The sequence below is a fragment of the Leuresthes tenuis genome, unplaced genomic scaffold (genome assembly GCF_036924035.1).
Source record: "Leuresthes tenuis unplaced genomic scaffold, fLeuTen1.0.hap1 SCAF_5, whole genome shotgun sequence".
Lineage (NCBI taxonomy): Eukaryota > Metazoa > Chordata > Actinopteri > Atheriniformes > Atherinopsidae > Leuresthes > Leuresthes tenuis.
The window spans coordinates 21,390,066-21,409,501 of NW_027325359.1; the positions used below are offsets into that span (position 1 = coordinate 21,390,066).

The 19,436-nt window shown below is 42.4% G+C and overlaps 1 non-coding gene and 1 pseudogene across 1 annotated transcript; one reads left to right on the forward strand and one right to left on the reverse strand.

Annotated features, from left to right (window-relative positions):
- Positions 1–1,283: 1,283 nt before the first annotated feature.
- On the reverse strand, positions 1,284–1,474 carry LOC140307984 (U2 spliceosomal RNA). The gene has a single exon (XR_011916000.1). It is a non-coding gene; the product is annotated as a U2 spliceosomal RNA (small nuclear RNA).
- A 4,961-nt stretch (positions 1,475–6,435) lies between these two features.
- On the forward strand, positions 6,436–6,612 carry LOC140308063 (U2 spliceosomal RNA; annotated as a pseudogene).
- The last annotated feature ends 12,824 nt before the right edge of the window (positions 6,613–19,436 follow it).

A 19,436-nucleotide genomic window follows, 5' to 3' on the forward strand; every position in this document is an offset into this window, starting at 1 on the left:
TTTTGTTAATATATTTGAACTTTAGTCAGACATTCACACCTACTTGCAGCCGAACACCACCTCTCTAGCTTTTGATGATGTATGGTCCGGCATTCTTACCGTTTCTAACACATTTTTCAGCAATTATGGTAGGACATTCACACCTTCTTGCAGCTGAACACCTCCTCTCCCACTTATGATCATGTGCAGATTGATTTTCGAAAATTTTCTTTCATGTTTTCTAGCAATTAATGATGGACATTTAGACCTTCTTGCAGCTGAACACCTCCGCTCCCGCTTTTGATCATACATTGTCAGGCATTCGAACCTTGTCTTACAAACTTTAGTCAAACATTCACACCTTTTTGCAGCCGAACACAGTTTTTTTCAGCCGAACTTGGGCATTCGAACCTTTTCATACCCACTTTTTACCAACTATGGTCGGACATTCAAACCTTCTTGTAGCCGAACACATCCAGTCCTGCTTTTGATGATGTATGTTCAGGCATTCGAACCTTTTCTTACCAGCTTTTTACAAACTATGCTCGGACATTCAAACCTTCTTGTAGCCGAACACATCCACTCCTGCTTTTGATGATGTATGGTTGGGCATTCGAACCTACTTGTTGCCCGCTTTTCATTAATTATGGGTGGACATTCACACCTTGTCGCAGCCAAACACCTCCGCTCCCTGTTTTGATCATGTATGGTTGGACATTCGCACCTTTTCTCACCCGCTTTTTGCAAACTATGGTCGGCCATTCACAGCTTCCTCTCCACCATACTTCTATGGTGGGATATTCACACCCACTTGCATCCGAAGACCTCCGCCCCCACTTTTGTTGATATTTAGTTGGTCATTCGCACCTTACCCACTTTTGGCAAACTATGGCCTTCTTGCAGCCAAAAACCTCTGATCTCGCTTTTGATGATGTAAGGTTGGGCATTCAGACCTTGCTTCACCTGCTTTTCACCAAATATAGTCGGACATTCACACCTTCTTGCAGCCAAACACTTCCGCTCCACCTTTTAGTTTTCTATGGGGCATTCACACCTTTTTTTTCACCGCATTTTATAAAAACACCACAGGAACACCGTATTGAGGCTTTGTTCTGACCGCTCATTCGGTGTCGCGTTTCTTTCAAGCAATTCTCCTGGTTAGCCCGCACTCGGCTTGCTCCCAGAGCCGTGTTAAAGTCTACTTCGCATTCACTCTCTTTTCTCAGCAGACTAAAAGAAAGTTTCATCTTGGGCTCCCTGAAACTTCCATCCTGCACCGCTGTTTGCTTTTTCACAAGAGCAGAGGAGAGCGCACCGTTCCCAGGGGCACTACAGTACCGGGTCGATGCTTGGAGTGAACGGAGCAAGCTCCTTTTTCAACTCCTATTGATACAAATCCATTTAATATGTAGTCCTCGCATAGAGGACACATCAGACATTAAACTGATAAGAACAGATACTACACTTGATCTTAGCCAAAAGGCCGAGAAGCGATAACTGTCCACTGGTTCACGTCCGAGGGCCCTTCCTGGCACAATGCGCACTTGTAGCGGTGTTCTTTTTATGGCCATAGTGTCACTTTGCACCTCGGCCCACCCGCTGCACTGAGCACTCTTCAGCCCTTTTAAATGGTATAACTTTACACTACCGCACGCTCCAGCGAGCACCATTCAAGCAACAACTTTGCACTCCAGCTTCGAACATTGGCACAGTCGCAACAAGTAAGGCGACTCTACTCAGAGAAGTCACTCTGCACAGTAATAAGATTTCTTTTGCACAGACAGAAAGGGCTTCATCCGCAAAGGTAAAGGCTGCCAAAAATAGAAACAACTCATTAGTGCTGCTCAACGTTGTACTTTGCAGTAAAAGAAAGAACAAATCTAAAGATTCAGGAATCCGAGAATAAGCTTACTTCCATGAGTTCTTCACGATTTCGGATTTTGCTATAAAATGAATTCCTTCACTCAAACTAAATTAAAACTGCTAAACCGCTAATCTGTTACATGCAAGGCAGATGTCAAATTCACCGAAATAGGATCTAAGGGTATTTGGCCAATCGAGCTGTAGCAGCTTCGGTAAAAGAGTATAAGTTGAAGAGTTTGTGAATAAAGGTGTGCGCACACATAGTGAGTTGTAGGAAAATAGGCAGGGAGCAATGCCGGCTGGGGTATAGGTTCTTGTATGTTGTCTGACTGTTTGATTTGAATGTGTTGTGTAAGTGTCCTGTTGAATGTTACATGTTTGGGCTTTGACACGCTTCACTGTGGTTGTTAACTGTGTGGTGTGTCCTGAAATGTTATATGTTTGGGCTGTGTGACATGCTTAATGCTTTTCAGTAGCAACCCACTTATTCATATATAGCAACTGACAACATAAGAAGTCCGGACATACTTTGATAGTAGTTGTAGAAGTATCCTTATTGATAATAGATAAACTAATTCATAGTGATAGAACAGTAGATGAACAGGTGCCTGCACATGTCTCATGAAAATAAAATGGGTGTATGATTGCTGACGGCAGAGCAATACTGCCAAACTTATGAGTTCTTGTGGCAAACTTGATTCAGTGTCTTGACGTGTATACGCTGTTTCGCTGACTTGTCACAAGAAACAAAGTGTGTTTGATAAGATCCGACCATTTTATTACGGGAGGATCAGTATGTATGGATTCTGATGTGACTGATAAACTCATTCGTATCTTAAGCATAATCTAATACGTGAGACAACGCCCTGGCACACAATCAAAAAAAAAAAAAGAGAGAGCGGTTTTGTGTCCCCACAGTCCATAATGTAGAAAAGAGAGAAAAAAGCCTTTCTGATTTGTTGTGTGTGCTCACAGTGCAGAGTGTAGAGAAAAGAGAGAAAAGAAAGCCGTTTTGGTGTCACGGGTGTTGTGACTTACACACACACATTTCTGAATTGAGAAAGGAAATTATTTTAGAGGAAGCACTAGAGTTTAGATCCCACATTTGTTGATAGGCATTCATTTAATTTTTCTTTTAATCAGTTTTAAAGTGAATACTAACTGAGAAATGAAAAAGGTGAAGAGTTTAGAAGCTTGGTTCAAGAGCAAAACTTGGTTTATGATCAGCTGAGTCTCTAAACAGAACAGCAAAGGGCTTCATCGAACATTTAAAAAAGATTCAGATTGTTAGAATATCCAGAATTTATAGGAATGGTGGTGATTACTCTTATTTTCTAGAATGGAAATAACTGCACCATGTCTGTTTTATGAATTTAAGGGGCTAAAAAGTTTTGTTCTCGTTTTTCTATGATTAACCGAATGTATGTGAGAGTCAAAACAGACAGAAGGGTTACGGCCGAGCGCTGGACCTTCCAAAAAAGATGAGACAGGCTGGACCCGTGCCATACTAGTTAAGGCCTGCCTGTGGATAACAGGTTCTTTAAACTCTCACACACACAAACTCACACACGTTCGCACACATACACCCATACCCACACACATTCTTGAACTTGCTGCAAGATTAAACCTTTGCATTAACTGACTCCAGCAACTCTGAGTCTCATTGAGAGACTTTTCTCAACAATTGGGTCCTCAAACCAGATCTCAACGTTTTTTCCGCTGTCCAGGGTCGGAGCTGAAACCGTGCACAGTACTCCTAATGAAAGACCCCCTGCTGAATTGCGGTAATTAGGGGCCAGTGTCCACTGAAAGGGGGAAAAAGGGACGAGATCGTACTTTTGAATCAATGGCCAGAAGCCATTGGCAGTGCAGGCATCAACAATAATGGTGTTATTTCACCCATTAACACTTAAGGTACCTCATGCAGTGGCTGTGATATGGTTACTTAACAAAATATCTTTACCAGACATCTCTCCTACATAACAGTTCTTCTTTCACAGCCACACCTTGTTGTCGAGAGATGTGCTACACTTAATCCATCCACACTGCTACCTACCCCACAGATGGAAAGCCAGAAATAACCATCAGTGTTTTACCCAGGCCAGACTTAACTGATATACGTTATGAAAATGCAGAAATAACTATATTTATTCAACAGATCAAGGAAAAAAACCCTGATGGCACAAATGCTACAGGATTTGCAGTAGTAACAGAAACTGAAGTTTTCTTAAAACAACCACTACCAAAAAATTACTCTGTTCAAGCAGTCGAATTGGTAGCTTTAACTGAAGCTTGTAAATTAAATAACAAAAAGGTTGTTAACGTTTACACTGACAGTCAGTATGCCTTCTCAACTGTACATGTGTTAACACAGCATTGGAAAAACAGGTATGTTGACATCCACAGCTAAATGTATAAACTACAAATATTTTAGCATTATTAGATGTTATTCAATTGCCATCTACAATAGACTCGTATGAATGACCGGAAGGAAAACCATACTGCCAAAGAATTTGTTTAAATATGCTGCAGTATTGAGCCACGGACCATGTCATGTCTCAACAGGAGGGATGGAAGCAATAATGAACCAGGTTTTTACAGCATATGGTTTTACTAATTATTAAAAACATTTTTTTAGAATAAATAAATGAATAAAGTTTTGTCTAGCAGGTCAAATATGTGCAAAATACATTCCACAGGGCAATCTAAGACCAAAACGAAGATAATTCCCTAAGCCAGTGTATCTTTTTCAACATATTTGTTTGGATTTCATTATTTCATTATTTTGTAGATTTCATTGAACTAAATTAATGTTAAGGGAAACGATTCTGCTCAGTGACAACAGAGGTTTTTACCAAATGGTCTGAAATATTTCCATGTGCACAAGCAGATGCACTCTCAGTAGCAAAATCACGCGTAAAATAACTCATTTCTAGATTTGAAATTCCTGAAAAGATCTTCAGTGATAATTTGACACACTTTGTAAACAATGTCATCTCACTGATGGCAAAGAACTTAAAATAGACCTTAGAAACCACTGTGATATAGAAGGTTTCGCTAACACATTGGAATTGTTTTACTATTTACATATGCATGTGCAGTGAAGAATTGCTTGCTGCTGATAAATGCAAAGAAGAACAGCTTACACATAAATGCTCACATATAGGCTGCTGAATGCAATGAAGACCTGCTTATCCAGTAAAGTTCAATGTCAATGTGTAATATTCAATTAGGATTTGCAAAACAGTGAAGTTAAACAATGAATGGGTCCATAGTCGGTATGAGAAGACTACAGGAATATTTACCTGGGTGTACGTTCAAACAGAGATGAGAAAATTGCGATAAATTATTGTTTGTTTGTTTGTTAGTATGTATATGAATGTTATGTGTATAAACTGTGTTGAGTTGTAGTTACTCAGTAGTGTCTCAGTGAAACAACCGACGGGGGAAGCCTTGCGGTGACAACAAAAGCAGTGTTTTACTGATCAGTCAAGTTGCTCCAGTGTACTCCATACAAACTGGTTGGCTACTGAAGGGATAGAAAATGGGGAATACTTGTTTTAAAGCAAACAAGGAATTAGATGGGAAAAATACATGTTTTAACGGGACCCAGACAATATTAAATACTCAGACAGATGGGAGAAGAAGTGTAGTTTTGTAGGAAATCACAAAATTATTACATAAAATGAGTGAAATCAATTGAAGAATGCCTTTCTGAAGAGCTGTTTACCACAGATGAGCAGCTTTGCGACCAAGCACATTGTAGATCGCTTTACTGCCAAAATGATCTAGTTTAATGGATTGGTTTAGACATGCATAACAGCATTTTAAGAACAAAGAGAGAAACAAAAAGGGACAACGCTTCATGGTGGAAGGTGATGTATAAATAACTGTGTATATGATGAAGGAGAGACCATTTGAGCAGCACAGCCATTTCGCAGCACAGGGACAGCAGTCCAAGTTAAAGGATCTCCCATGTGGTATCACCTGTCACACTGTGTCAAGGCATCAAAAGAAGAAAAAATCACCAAACTCAAGGACAAAGAGACGAAGACTCCGGTGAACGAAGAGAGAGGACTTACAAACCAGAAATACAAAAGGATGCTCGATATCAAGATCCAGAAGAAGAGGCTAACAATGCCACGAACACTTACGATGCTGGGAATGATGCCAGCAATGAACAGAGAAGAAGATTCAGTGTCATCAATCTGCAACACGTGCCTCTAATGAGGGGGTGAATATAGAATCCTCAACGATTACAACGTCTCTGGGAACTGTGACAACAACAAGGTTTAAACCATTTTGATATATATTGTAACCTATTGGCTAAGGAATAGTGCTGAAAATGAGGTAAATCTAATCCACCACTGTCCTTGGTCTTCTGTAGGGTTTTTAAACTAATACGTGGTGGTTTGTTTTTCCACAGAAATTTGGAGATGCATGAATCTAGTGACTTAAACCAAGTAGCAGATGGTTTTATGGGGATCATTGAGAACAAATAGTTAACTTTTGGTAGTATCATCATTTTAATGGTTGTAACTCTCCCCATAAGTGATATAGGTAAGGACTTCCAACGAGAGAGATCGTCCTCTACTCTCTTTACTAATTGCACATAATCCATCTGTACTTATCAGTTTAATATGTGATATGTCTATGCAAGGACTACATATTAAATGGATTTTTATCAATAGGAGTTGAAAAAGGAGCTTGCTCCGTTCACTCCAAGCATCGACCCGGTGCTGCAGTGCCGCTGGGAACGGTGCGCTCTCCTCTGCTCTTGTGAAAAAGCTAACAGCGGTGCAGGATGGAAGTTTCTTTTAGTCTGCTGAGAAAAGAGAGTGAATGCGAAGTAGACTTTAACACGGCTCTGGGAGCGAGCTGAGTGCGGGCTAACCAGGAGAAATGCTTGAAAGAAACGCGACACCGAATGAGCGGTCAGAACAAAGCCTCAATACGGTGTTCCTGTGGTGTTTTTATAAAATGCGGTGAAAATAAAGGTGTGAATGCCCCATAGAAAACTTAAAGGTGGAGCGGAAGTGTTCGGCTGCAAGAAGGTGTGAATGTCCGACTATATTTGGTGAAAAGCAGGTGAAGCAAGGTCTGAATGCCCAACCTTACATCATCAAAAGCGAGATCAGAGGTTTTTGGCTGCAAGAAGACCATAGTTTGCCAAAAGCGGGTAAGGTGCGAATGACCGACTAAATATCAACAAAAGTGGGGGCGGAGGTCTTCGGATGCAAGTGGGTGTGAATATCCCACCATACAAGTATGGTGGAGAGGAAGCTGTGAATGGCCGACCATAGTTTGCAAAAAGCGGGTGAGAAAAGGTGCGAATGTCCAACCATACAAGAAGGTTTGAATGTCCGAGCATAGTTTGTAAAAAGCGGGTAAGAAAAGGTTCGAATGCCCGAACATACACCATCAAAAGAGGGAGCGGAGGTGTTCCGCTGTAAGACGGTGTGAATGTCCGACCATAGTTGGTAAAAAGTGGGTATGAAAAGGTGCGAATGCCCAAATTCGGCTGCAAAAAACTGTGTTCGGCTGCAAAAAGGTGTGAATGTTCGACTAAAGTTTGTAAAAAGCGGGTAAGACAAGTGGCGAATGCCTGACAATGTATGATCAAAAGCGGGAGCGGAGGTGTTCAGCTGCAAGAAGGTCTAAATGTCCATAATTAATTGCTAGAAAACATGAAAGAAAATTTTCGAAAATCAATCCGCACATGATCATAAGTGGGAGAGGAGGTGTTCAGCTGCAAGAAGGTGTGAATATCCTACCATAATTGCTGAAAAATGTGTTAGAAACGGTAAGAATCCCGGACCATACCTCATCAAAAGCTAGAGAGGTGGTGTTCGGCTACAAGTAGGTGTGAATGTCTGACTAAAGTTCAAATATATTAACAAAAGCGGGAGGAGAGGTCTTCGGATGAGTGGTTGAGAATTTCCAACCATAATCTATAAAATGCGGTGAAAAAAAAGGTGTGATAGAAACCTAAAAGGTGGAGCGGAAGTGTTCGGCTGCAAGAAGGTGTGAATGTCCATCTATAGTTGGTGAAAAGCAGGAAAAGCAAGGTCTGAATGCCCAATCTTACATCATCAAAAGCGAGATCAGAGGTGTTTGGCGGCAAGAAAACGGGTAAGGTGTGAATGGCCGACCATAGTTTGCAAAAAGCGGGTGAGAAAAGGTGCGAATGTCCAACCATACAAGAAGGTTTGAATGTCCGAGCATAGTTTGTAAAAAGCGGGTAAGAAAAGGTTCGAATGCCCGAACATACACCATCAAAAGAGGGAGCGGAGGTGTTCCGCTGTAAGACGGTGTGAATGTCCGACCATAGTTGGTAAAAAGTGGGTATGAAAAGGTGCGAATGCCCAAATTCGGCTGCAAAAAACTGTGTTCGGCTGCAAAAAGGTGTGAATGTTCGACTAAAGTTTGTAAAAAGCGGGTAAGACAAGTGGCGAATGCCTGACAATGTATGATCAAAAGCGGGAGCGGAGGTGTTCAGCTGCAAGAAGGTCTAAATGTCCATAATTAATTGCTAGAAAACATGAAAGAAAATTTTCGAAAATCAATCCGCACATGATCATAAGTGGGAGAGGAGGTGTTCAGCTGCAAGAAGGTGTGAATATCCTACCATAATTGCTGAAAAATGTGTTAGAAACGGTAAGAATCCCGGACCATACCTCATCAAAAGCTAGAGAGGTGGTGTTCGGCTACAAGTAGGTGTGAATGTCTGACTAAAGTTCAAATATATTAACAAAAGCGGGAGGAGAGGTCTTCGGATGAGTGGTTGAGAATTTCCAACCATAATCTATAAAATGCGGTGAAAAAAAAGGTGTGATAGAAACCTAAAAGGTGGAGCGGAAGTGTTCGGCTGCAAGAAGGTGTGAATGTCCATCTATAGTTGGTGAAAAGCAGGAAAAGCAAGGTCTGAATGCCCAATCTTACATCATCAAAAGCGAGATCAGAGGTGTTTGGCGGCAAGAAAACGGGTAAGGTGTGAATGACCGACTAAATATCAACAAAAGTGGGGGCGGAGATCTTCGGATGCAAGTGGGTGTGAATATCCCACCATACAAGTATGGTGGAGAGGAAGCTGTGAATGGCCGACCATAGTTTGCAAAAAGCGGGTGAGAAAAGGTGCGAATGTCCAACCATACATGATCAAAACAGGGAGCGGAGGTGTTTGGCTGTGACAAGGTGTGAATGTCCACCCATAATTAATGAAAAGCGGGCAACAAGTAGGTTCGAATGCCCAACCATACATCAACAAAAGCAGGAGTGGATGTGTTTGGCTACAAGAAGGTTTGAATGTCCGAGCATAGTTTGTAAAAAGCGGGTAAGAAAAGGTGCGAATGCCCGACAAAGTATGATCAAAAGAGGGAGTGGAGGTTTTCGGCTACAAGGTTTGAATGTACGACCATAGTTTGTAAAAAGCGGGTAAGAAAAGGTGCGAATGCCCGAACATACACCATCAAAAGAGGGGAGCGGAGGTGTTACACTTGAAAGACGGTGTGAATGTCCGACCATAGTTGGTAAAAAGTGGGTAAGAAAAGGTTCGAATGCCCGAATATATACCATCAAAAGCGGAAGCGGAGGTGTTCGGCTGCAAGAAGGTGTGAACGTCCGACCAAAGTTTGTAAAAAGCAGTTAAGAAAAGGTTCGAATATCCAACCAAACATAATCAAAAGTGGGTACAGAGCTGTTCGACTGCAAGTAGGTGTGAATATCCACCCATAATTCCTGAAAAATGGGTAAGAAAAGGTGCGAATGCCCAACCATACATCATCAAAAGAAGAAGTGGATGTGTTCTGCTACAAGAAGGTTTGAATGTCCGACCATAGTTTGTAAAAAGTGGGTAAGAAAAAGTTCGAATGCCCGAACATACACCATCAAAAGAGGGAGCGGAGGTGTTCCGCTGTAAGATGCTGCGAATGTCCGACCATAGTTGGTAAAAAGCGGGTAAGAAAAGGTTAAAAAACCGGACTGTACACAATCAATGGCGGGAGCGGAGTTGTTCGGCTACAAGAAGGTGTGAAAGTCCGACCATGGTTTGTAAAAAGCGGGTAAGACAAGGTGCGAATGCCCGACAATGTATGATCAAAAGAGGGAGCGGAGGTGTTCGGCTGCAAGGTCTGAATTTCCAACCATAATTTGTAAACACCGTTGAAGAAAAGGCTCGAAAGCCCGACTATACACCATCAAAAGCGGGAGCGGAGGTGTTCAGCTGCAAGAAGGTCTGAATGTCCACCAATAATTACTGAAAAATGGGTAAGAAAAGGTGTGAATGCCCAACTATACATCATCACAAGCAGAAGTGGATGTGTTCGGCCACAAGAAGGTTTGAATGTCCGACCATAGTTTGTAAAAGGCGGGTAAGAAAAGGTTCGAATGCCCGAACATACACAATCAAAAGAGGGAGCGGAGGTGTTTCACTGCAAGAAGGTGTGAATGTCCGAGCATAGTTTGTAAAAAGTGGGTAAGAAAAGGTTCGAATGCCAGAACATACACCATCAAAAGAGGGAGCGGAGGTTTTCCGCTGTAAGAAGGTGTGAATGTCCGACCATAGTTGGTAAAAAGCGGGTAAGAAAAGGCTAAAATACCCAACTCTACACAATCAATAGCGGGAGCGGAGTTGTTCGGCTAAAAGAAGGTATGAAAGTCCGACCATGGTTTGTAAAAAGCGGGTAAGAAAAGGTTCGAATGCCAAAATATACACCATCAAAAGCGGAAGCCGAGGTGTTCGGCTGCAAGTAGGTGTGAATGTCAGATCATAATTTGTAAAAAGCTGATGAGAAAGGTGTGAATGACCAACAATAATTGCTGAAAAATGTGTTAGAAAAGGTAAGAATGCCGGACCATTCATCATCAAAAGCGGGAGAAGAGGTGTTCGGCTGCAAGAAGCTGTGAATGTCCAGCCATAATAACTCAAAAACGGGTAAGAAAAGGTAGTATTGCCAGACCATAAATGATCAAAACAGGGAGCGGAGGTGTTCCGCTGTAAGAAGGTGTGAATGTCCCATTGTACACAATCAATAGCGGGAGCGGATTTGTTTGGCTACTAAAAGGTGTGAAAGTCCGACCATAGTTTGTAAAAAGCGGGTAAGAAAAGGTTCGAATGCCCGAACCTACACCATCAAAAGAGGGAGCGGAGGTGTTCCGCCATAAGAAGGTGTGAATGTCCGACCGTAGTTGGTAAAAAGCGGGTAAGAAAAGGTTAAAATACCCGACTGTACACAATCAATAGCGGGAAGGGATGTGTTCGGCTACAAGAAAGTGTGAAAGTCCGACCATGTTTTGTAAAAAGTCGTTAAGAAAAGGTGCGAATGCCCGACAATGTATGATCAAAAGAGGGAGCGGAGGTTTTCGGCTGCAAGAAGGTCTGAATGTCCAACCATAATTTGTAAAAACCGGGGAAGAAAAGGCTCGAAAGCCCGACTATACACCATCAAAAGCGGGAGCAGAGGTGTTCAGCTGCAAGAAGGTCTCAATGTCCATCAATAATTGCTAGAAAACATGAAAGAAAATTTTCGAATATCAAACCGCACATGATCATATGCGGGAGAGGAGGTGTTCAGCTGCAAGATGGTGTGAATGTCCACCCATAATTCCTGAAAAATGGGTAAAAAAAGGTGCGAATGCCCAACCATACAACATCAAAAGCATGTGTGAATGTCAGATCATAATTTGCAAAAACCTGATGAGAAATGGTGAGAATGCCCGACTATACACCATCAAATGCGGGAGCGGAGGTGTTCGGCTGTGAGTAGGTGTGAATGTCCGACCATACTTGCTGAAAAATATGACAAAGCAGTTTTCACTTGGTTTGAGTGAAGGAATTCATTTTATATCAAAATCCGAATTTGTGTAGAACTCGTGGAAATAAGTTTATTCTCGGATTCCTAAAGGTTTAGTGTTGTTCTTTGGTATACTGCAAAGTAATACTTTCTATTTTGTTGAAACCGATTCAGACATGGATAAATATGAAGGACAAAGCAGTTTTAACTTGGTTTGAGTGAAGGAATTCATTTTATATCAAAATCCAAAATTGTGTAGAACTGGTGAAAAGAAGCTTATTCTCGGATTCCTAAAGGTTTAGTGTTGTTCTTTGGTATACTGCAAAGTAATACTTTCTATTTTGTTGAGACCCATTCAGACATGGATAAATATGAAGGACAAAGCAGTTTTAACTTGGTTTGAGTGAAGGAATTCATTTTATATCAAAATCCAAAATTGTGTAGAACTGGTGAAAAGAAGCTTATTCTCGGATTCCTAAAGGTTTAGTGTTGTTCTTTGGTATACTGCAAAGTAATACTTTCTTTTTTGTTGAAACCTATTCAGACATGGATAAATATTAAGGACAAAGCAGTTTTAACTTGGTTTGAGTGAAGGAATTCATTTTATATCAAAATCCTCACCATTTCTCATCAGGTTTTTGCAAATTATGATCTGACATTCACACCTGCTTTTGATGATGTATGGTTGGGCATTCGCACCTTTTTTTACCCATTTTTCAGGAATTGTGGGTGGACATTCACACCTTCTTGCAGCTGAACACCTCCTCTCCCACATATGATCATGTGCGGTTTGATATTCGAAAATTTTCTTTCATGTTTTTTAGCAATTATTGATGGACATTGAGACCTTCTTGCAGCTGAACACCTCTGCTCCCGCTTTTGACGGTGTATAGTCGGGCTTCCGAGCCTTTTCTTCCCCGGTTTTTACAAATTATGGTTGGACATTCAGACCTTCTTGCAGCAGAAAACCTCCGCTCCCTCTTTTGATCATACATTGTCGGGCATTCACACCTTTTCTTAACCGCTTTTTACAAAACATGGTCGGACTTTCACACCTTCTTGTAGCCGAACACATCCCTTCCCGCTATTGATTGTGTACAGACGGCCATTTTAACCTTTTCTTACCCGCTTTTTACCAACTACGGTCGGACATTCACACCTTCTTATGGCGGAACACCTCCGCTCCCTCTTTTGATGGTGTATGTTCGGGCATTCGAACCTTTTCTTACCCGCTTTTAACAAACTATGCTCGGACATTCAAACCTTGTAGCCGAACACATCCAGTCCTGCTTTTGATGATGTATGGTTGGGCATTCGCACCTTTTTTTTTACCCATTTTTGAGGAATTATGGGTGGACATTCACACCTTCTTGCAGCTGAACACCTCCTCTCCCACTTATGATCATGTGCGGTTGGATATTCGAACATTTTTTTTCATGTTTTCTAGCAATTATTGATGGACATTCAGACCTTCTTGCAGCTGAACACCTCCGCTCCCTCTTTTGATGGTGTATGTTCGGGCATTCGAACCTTTTCTTACCCGCTTTTAACAAACTATGCTCGGACATTCAAACCTTGTAGCCGAACACATCTAGTCCTGCTTTTGATGATGTATGGTTGGGCATTCGCACCTTTTTTTTTACCCATTTTTGAGGAATTATGGGTGGACATTCACACCTTCTTGCAGCTAAACACCTCCGCTCCCACTTATGATCATGTGCGGTTTGATATTCGAAAATTTTCTTTCATGTTTTCTAGCAATTATTGATGGACATTCAGACCTTCTTGCAGCTGAACCCCTCTGCTCCCGCTTTTGATGGTGTATAGTCGGGCTTTCGAGCCTTTTCTTCCCCGGTTTTTACAAATTATGGTTGGACATTCAGACCTTCTTTTAGCCGAAAACCTCCGCTCCCTCATTTGATCATACATTGTCGGGCATTCGCACCTTTTCTTACCCGCTATTTACAAAACATGGTCGGACTTTCACACCTTCTTGTAGCCGAACACATTCGCTCCTGCTTTTGTTGATGTATGGTTGGGCATTCGAACCTACTTGTTGCCCGCTTTTCATTAATTATGGGTGGACATTCAGACCTACTTGCAGCCGAACACCTCCGCTCCCTGTTTTGATCATTTATGGTCTGGCAATACTACCTTTTCTTAACCGTTTTTGAGTAATTATGGCTGGACATTCACAGCTTCTTGCATCCGAACACCTCTTCTCTGCTTTTGATGATGAATAGTCCGGCATTGTTACCTTTTCTAACACATTTTTCAGTAATTATTGTCGGTCATTCACACCTTTCTCATCAGCTTTTTGCAAATTATGATCTGACATTCACACCTACTTGCAGCCGAACACCTCGGCTTCCGTTTTTGATGGTGTATATTTTGGCATTCACACCTTTTCTTACCCATTTTTCAGTAATTATTGGTTGGAAATTCAGACCTTGCAGCCGAACACCTCCGCTCCCTCTTTTGATCATACATTGTCGGGCATTCGCACCTTGTCTTACCCGCGTTTTACAAACCATGGTCGGACTTTCACACCTTCTTGTAGCCGAACAACTCCGCTCCCGCTATTGATTGTGTAGAGTCGGGTATTTTAACCTTTTCTTACCCGCTTTTTACCAATTATGGTCGGACTTTCACACCGTCTTACAGCGGAACACATCCGCTCCCTCTTTTGATGGTGTATGTTCGGGCATTCAAACTTTTTCTTACCCACTTTTTACAAACTATGGTCGGACCTTCAAACCTTCTTGTAGCAGAACACATCCACTTCTTCTTTTGATGATGTATGGTTGGGCATTCGCACCTTTTCTTACCCATTTTTCAGGAATTATGGGTGGACATTCACACCTACTTGCAGTCGAACAGCTCTGCTCCCACTTTTGATTATGTTTGGTTGGATATTCGAACCTTTTCTTAACTGCTTTTTACAAACTTTGGTCGGACGTTCACACCTTCTTGCAGCCGAACACCTCCGTTTCCGCTTTTGATGGTATATATTCGGGCATTCGAACCTTTTCTTACCCGCTTTTTACCAACTATGGTCGGACATTCACACCTTCTTACAGCGGAAAACCTCCGCTCCCTCTTTTGATGGTGTATGTTCTGGCATTCGAACCTTTTCTTACCCACTTTTTACAAACTATGCTCGGACATTCACACCTTCTTGCAGCGAAACACCTCCGCTCCCTCTTTTGATTGTGTATGTTCGGGCATTTAAACCTTTTCTTACCCGCCTTTTACAAACTATGGTCGGACATTCAAACCTTCTTGTGGCCGCACACATCCACTTCTGCTTGTGATGATGTATAGTTGGGCATTCACACCTTTTCTTACCCATTTCTCAGTAATTATTGGTGGACATTCAGACCTTCTTGCAGCTGAACACCTCTGCTCCCGCTTTTGATGGTGTATAGTCGGGCTTTCGAGGCTTTTCTTCAACGGTGTTTACAAATTATGGTGGGACATTCGCACAATCTTACAGCGGAACACCTCCGCTCCCTCTTTTGATGGTGTATTTTCGGGCATTCGCACCTTTTCTTACCCGCTTTTTACAAACTATGGTTGGACATTCAAACCTTCTTGTAGCCGAAAACCTCCACTCCCTCTTTTGATCATACATTGTCGGGCATTCGCACCTTTTCTTACCCGCTTTTTACAAACTATGCTCGGACATTCAAACCTTCTTGTAGCCAAACACATCCACTCCTGCTTTTGTTGATGTATGGTTGGGCATTCGAACCTACTTGTTGCCCGCTTTTCATTAATTATGGGTGGACATTCAGACCTACTTGCAGCCGAACACCTCGGCTTCCGCTTTTGATGGTGTATATTTTTGCATTCGAACCTTTTCTTACCCGCTTTTTACAAACCATGGTCGGACTTTCACACCTTCTTATAGCCGAACAACTCCGCTCCCGCTATTGATTGTGTAGAGTCGGGTATTTTAACCTTTTCTTACCCGCTTTTTACCAACTATGGTTGGACATTCACACCTTCTTACAGCGGAAAACCTCCGCTCCCTCTTTTGATGGTGTATGTTCTGGCATTCGAACCTTTTCTTACCCACTTTTTACAAACTATGGTCGGACATTCACACCTTCTTGCAGCGAAACACCTCCGCTCCCTCTTTTGATTGTGTATGTTCGGGCATTCAAACCTTTTCTTACCCGCCTTTTACAAACTATGGTCGGACATTCAAACCTTCTTGTGGCCGAACACATCCACTTCTGCTTGTGATGATGTATAGTTGGGCATTCACACCTTTTCTTATCCATTTCTCAGTAATTATTGGTGGACATTCAGACCTTCTTGCAGCTGAACACCTCTGCTCCCGCTTTTGATGGTGTATAGTCGGGCTTTCGAGGCTTTTCTTCAACGGTGTTTACAAATTATGGTTGGAAATTCAGACCTTGCAGCCGAACACCTCCGCTCCCTCTTTTGAACATACATTGTCGGGCATTCGCACCTTGTCTTACCCGCGTTTTACAAACCATGGTCGGACTTTCACACCTTCTTGTAGCCGAACAACTCCGCTCCCGCTATTGATTGTGTACAGTCGGGTATTTTAACCTTTTCTTACCCGCTTTTTACCAATTATGGTCGGACATTCACACCGTCTTACAGCGGAACACCTCCGCTTCCAATTTTGATGGTGTATGTTCGAGCATTCGAACTTTTTCTTTCCCACTTTTTACAAGCTATGGTTGGACATTCAAACCTTCTTGTAGCAGAACACATCCACTTCTTCTTTTGATGATGTATGGTTGGGCATTCGCACCTTTTCTTACCCATTTTTCAGGAATTATGGGTGGAAATTCACACCTACTTGCAGTCGAACAGCTCTGCTCCCACTTTTGATTATGTTTGGTTGGATATTCGAACCTTTTCTTAACTGCTTTTTACAAACTTTGGTCGGACGTTCACACCTTCTTGCAGCCGAACACCTCCGCTTCCGCTTATGATGGTATATATTCGGGCATTCGAACCTTTTCTTACCCGCTTTTTACCAACTATGGTCGGACATTCGCACCATCTTACAGCGGAACACCTCCGCTCCCTCTTTTGATGGTGTATGTTCGGGCATTCGCACCTTTTCTTACCCGCTTTTTACAAACTATGGTTGGACATTCAAACCTTCTTGTAGCCGAAAACCTCCACTCCCTCTTTTGATCATACATTGTCGGGCATTTGCACCTTTTCTTACCCGCTTTTTGCAAACTATGCTCGGACATTCAAACCTTCTTGTAGCCAAACACATCCACTCCTGCTTTTGTTGATGTATGGTTGGGCATTCGAACCTACTTGTTGCCCGCTTTTCATTAATTATGGGTGGACATTCAGACCTACTTGCAGCCGAACACCTCGGCTTCCGCTTTTGATGGTGTATATTTTTGCATTCGAACCTTTTCTTACCCGCTTTTTACAAACCATGGTCGGACTTTCACACCTTCTTTTAGCCGAACAACTCCGCTCCCGCTATTGATTGTGTAGAGTCGGTTATTTTAACCTTTTCTTACCCGCTTTTTACCAACTATGGTTGGACATTCACACCTTCTTACAGCGGAACACCTCCGCTCCCTCTTTTGATGGTGTATGTTCGGGCATTGGAACCTTTTCTAACCCGCTTTTTACAAACTATGCTCGGACATTCACACCTTCTTGCAGCGGAACACCTCCGCTCCCTCTTTTGATGGTGTATGTTCGGGCATTCGAACCTTTTCTTACCCACTTTTTACAAACTATGCTCGGACATTCACACCTTCTTGCAGCGAAACACCTCCGCTCCCTCTTTTGATTGTGTATGTTCGGGCATTCAAACCTTTTCTTACCCGCCTTTTACAAACTATGGTCGGACATTCAAACCTTCTTGTGGCCGAACACATCCACTTCTGCTTTTGATGATGTATAGTTGGGCATTCACACCTTTTCTTACCCATTTTTCAGTAATTATTGGTGGACATTCAGACCTTCTTGCAGCTGAACACCTCTGCTCCCGCTTTTGATGGTGTATAGTCGGGCTTTCGAGGCTTTTCTTCAACGGTGTTTACAAATTATGGTTGGAAATTCAGACCTTGCAGCCGAACACCTCCGCTCCCTCTTTTGATCATACATTGTCGGACATTCGCACCTTGTCTTACCCGCGTTTTACAAACCATGGTCGGACATTCACAGCTTCCTCTCCACCATACTTGTATGGTGGGATATTCACACCCACTTGCATCCGAAGACCTCCGCCCCCACTTTTGTTGATATTTAGTCGGTCATTCACACTTAACCCGTTTTCTTGCAGCCAAACACCTCTGATCTCGCTTTTGATGATGTAAGATTGGGCATTCAGACCTTGCTTTTCCTGCTTTTCACCAACTATAGACGGACATTCACACCTTCTTGCAGCCGAACACTTCCGCTCCACCTTTTAGGTTTCTATCACACCTTTTTTTTCACCGCATTTTATAGATTACGGTTGGAAATTCTCAACCACTCATCCGAAGAGCTCTCCTCCCGCTTTTGTTAATATATTTGAACTTTAGTCAGACATTCACACCTACTTGCAGCCGAACACCACCTCTCTAGCTTTTGATGATGTATGGTCCGGCATTCCTACCGTTTCTAACACATTTTTCAGCAATTATGGTAGGACATTCACACCTTCTTGCAGCTGAACACCTCCTCTCCCACTTATGATCATATGCAGATTGATTTTCGAAAATTTTCTTTCATGTTTTCTAGCAATTAATGATGGACATTTAGACCTTCTTGCAGCTGAATACCTCCGCTCCCGCTTTTGATCATACATGGTCAGGCATTCGAACCTTGTCTTACAAACTTTAGTCAAACATTCACACCTTTTTGCAGCCGAACACAGTTTTTTTCAGCCGATTTTGGGCATTCGAACCTTTTCATACCCACTTTTTACCAACTATAGTCGGACATTCAAACCTTCTTGTAGCCGAACACATCCAGTCCTGCTTTTGATGATGTATGTTCAGGCATTCGAACCTTTTCTTACCCGCTTTTTACAAACTATGCTCGGACATTCAAACCTTCTTGTAGCCGAACACATCCACTCCTGCTTTTGATGATGTATGGTCGGGCATTCGAACCTACTTGTTGCCCGCTTTTCATTAATTATGGGTGGACATTCACACCTTGTCGCAGCCAAACACCTCCGCTCCCTGTTTTGATCATGTATGGTTGGACATTCGCACCTTTTCTCACCCGCTTTTTGCAAACTATGGTCGGCCATTCACAGCTTCCTCTCCACCATACTTCTATGGTAGGATATTCACACCCACTTGCATCCGAAGACCTCCGCCCCCACTTTTGTTGATATTTAGTCGGTCATTCGCACCTTACCCACTTTTGGCAAACTATGGCCTTCTTGCAGCCAAAAACCTCTGATCTCGCTTTTGATGATGTAAGGTTGGGCATTCAGACCTTGCTTCACCTGCTTTTCACCAAATATAGTCGGACATTCACACCTTCTTGCAGCCGAACACTTCCGCTCCACCTTTTAGTTTTCTATGGGGCATTCACACCTTTTTTTTCACCGCATTTTATAAAAACACCACAGGAACACCGTATTGAGGCTTTGTTCTGACCGCTCATTCGGTGTCGCGTTTCTTTCAAGCAATTCTCCTGGTTAGCCCGCACTCGGCTCGCTCCCAGAACCGTGTTAAAGTCTACTTCGCATTCACTCTCTTTTCTCAGCAGACTAAAAGAAAGTTTCATCTTGGGCTCCCTGAAACTTCCATCCTGCACCGCTGTTTGCTTTTTCACAAGAGCAGA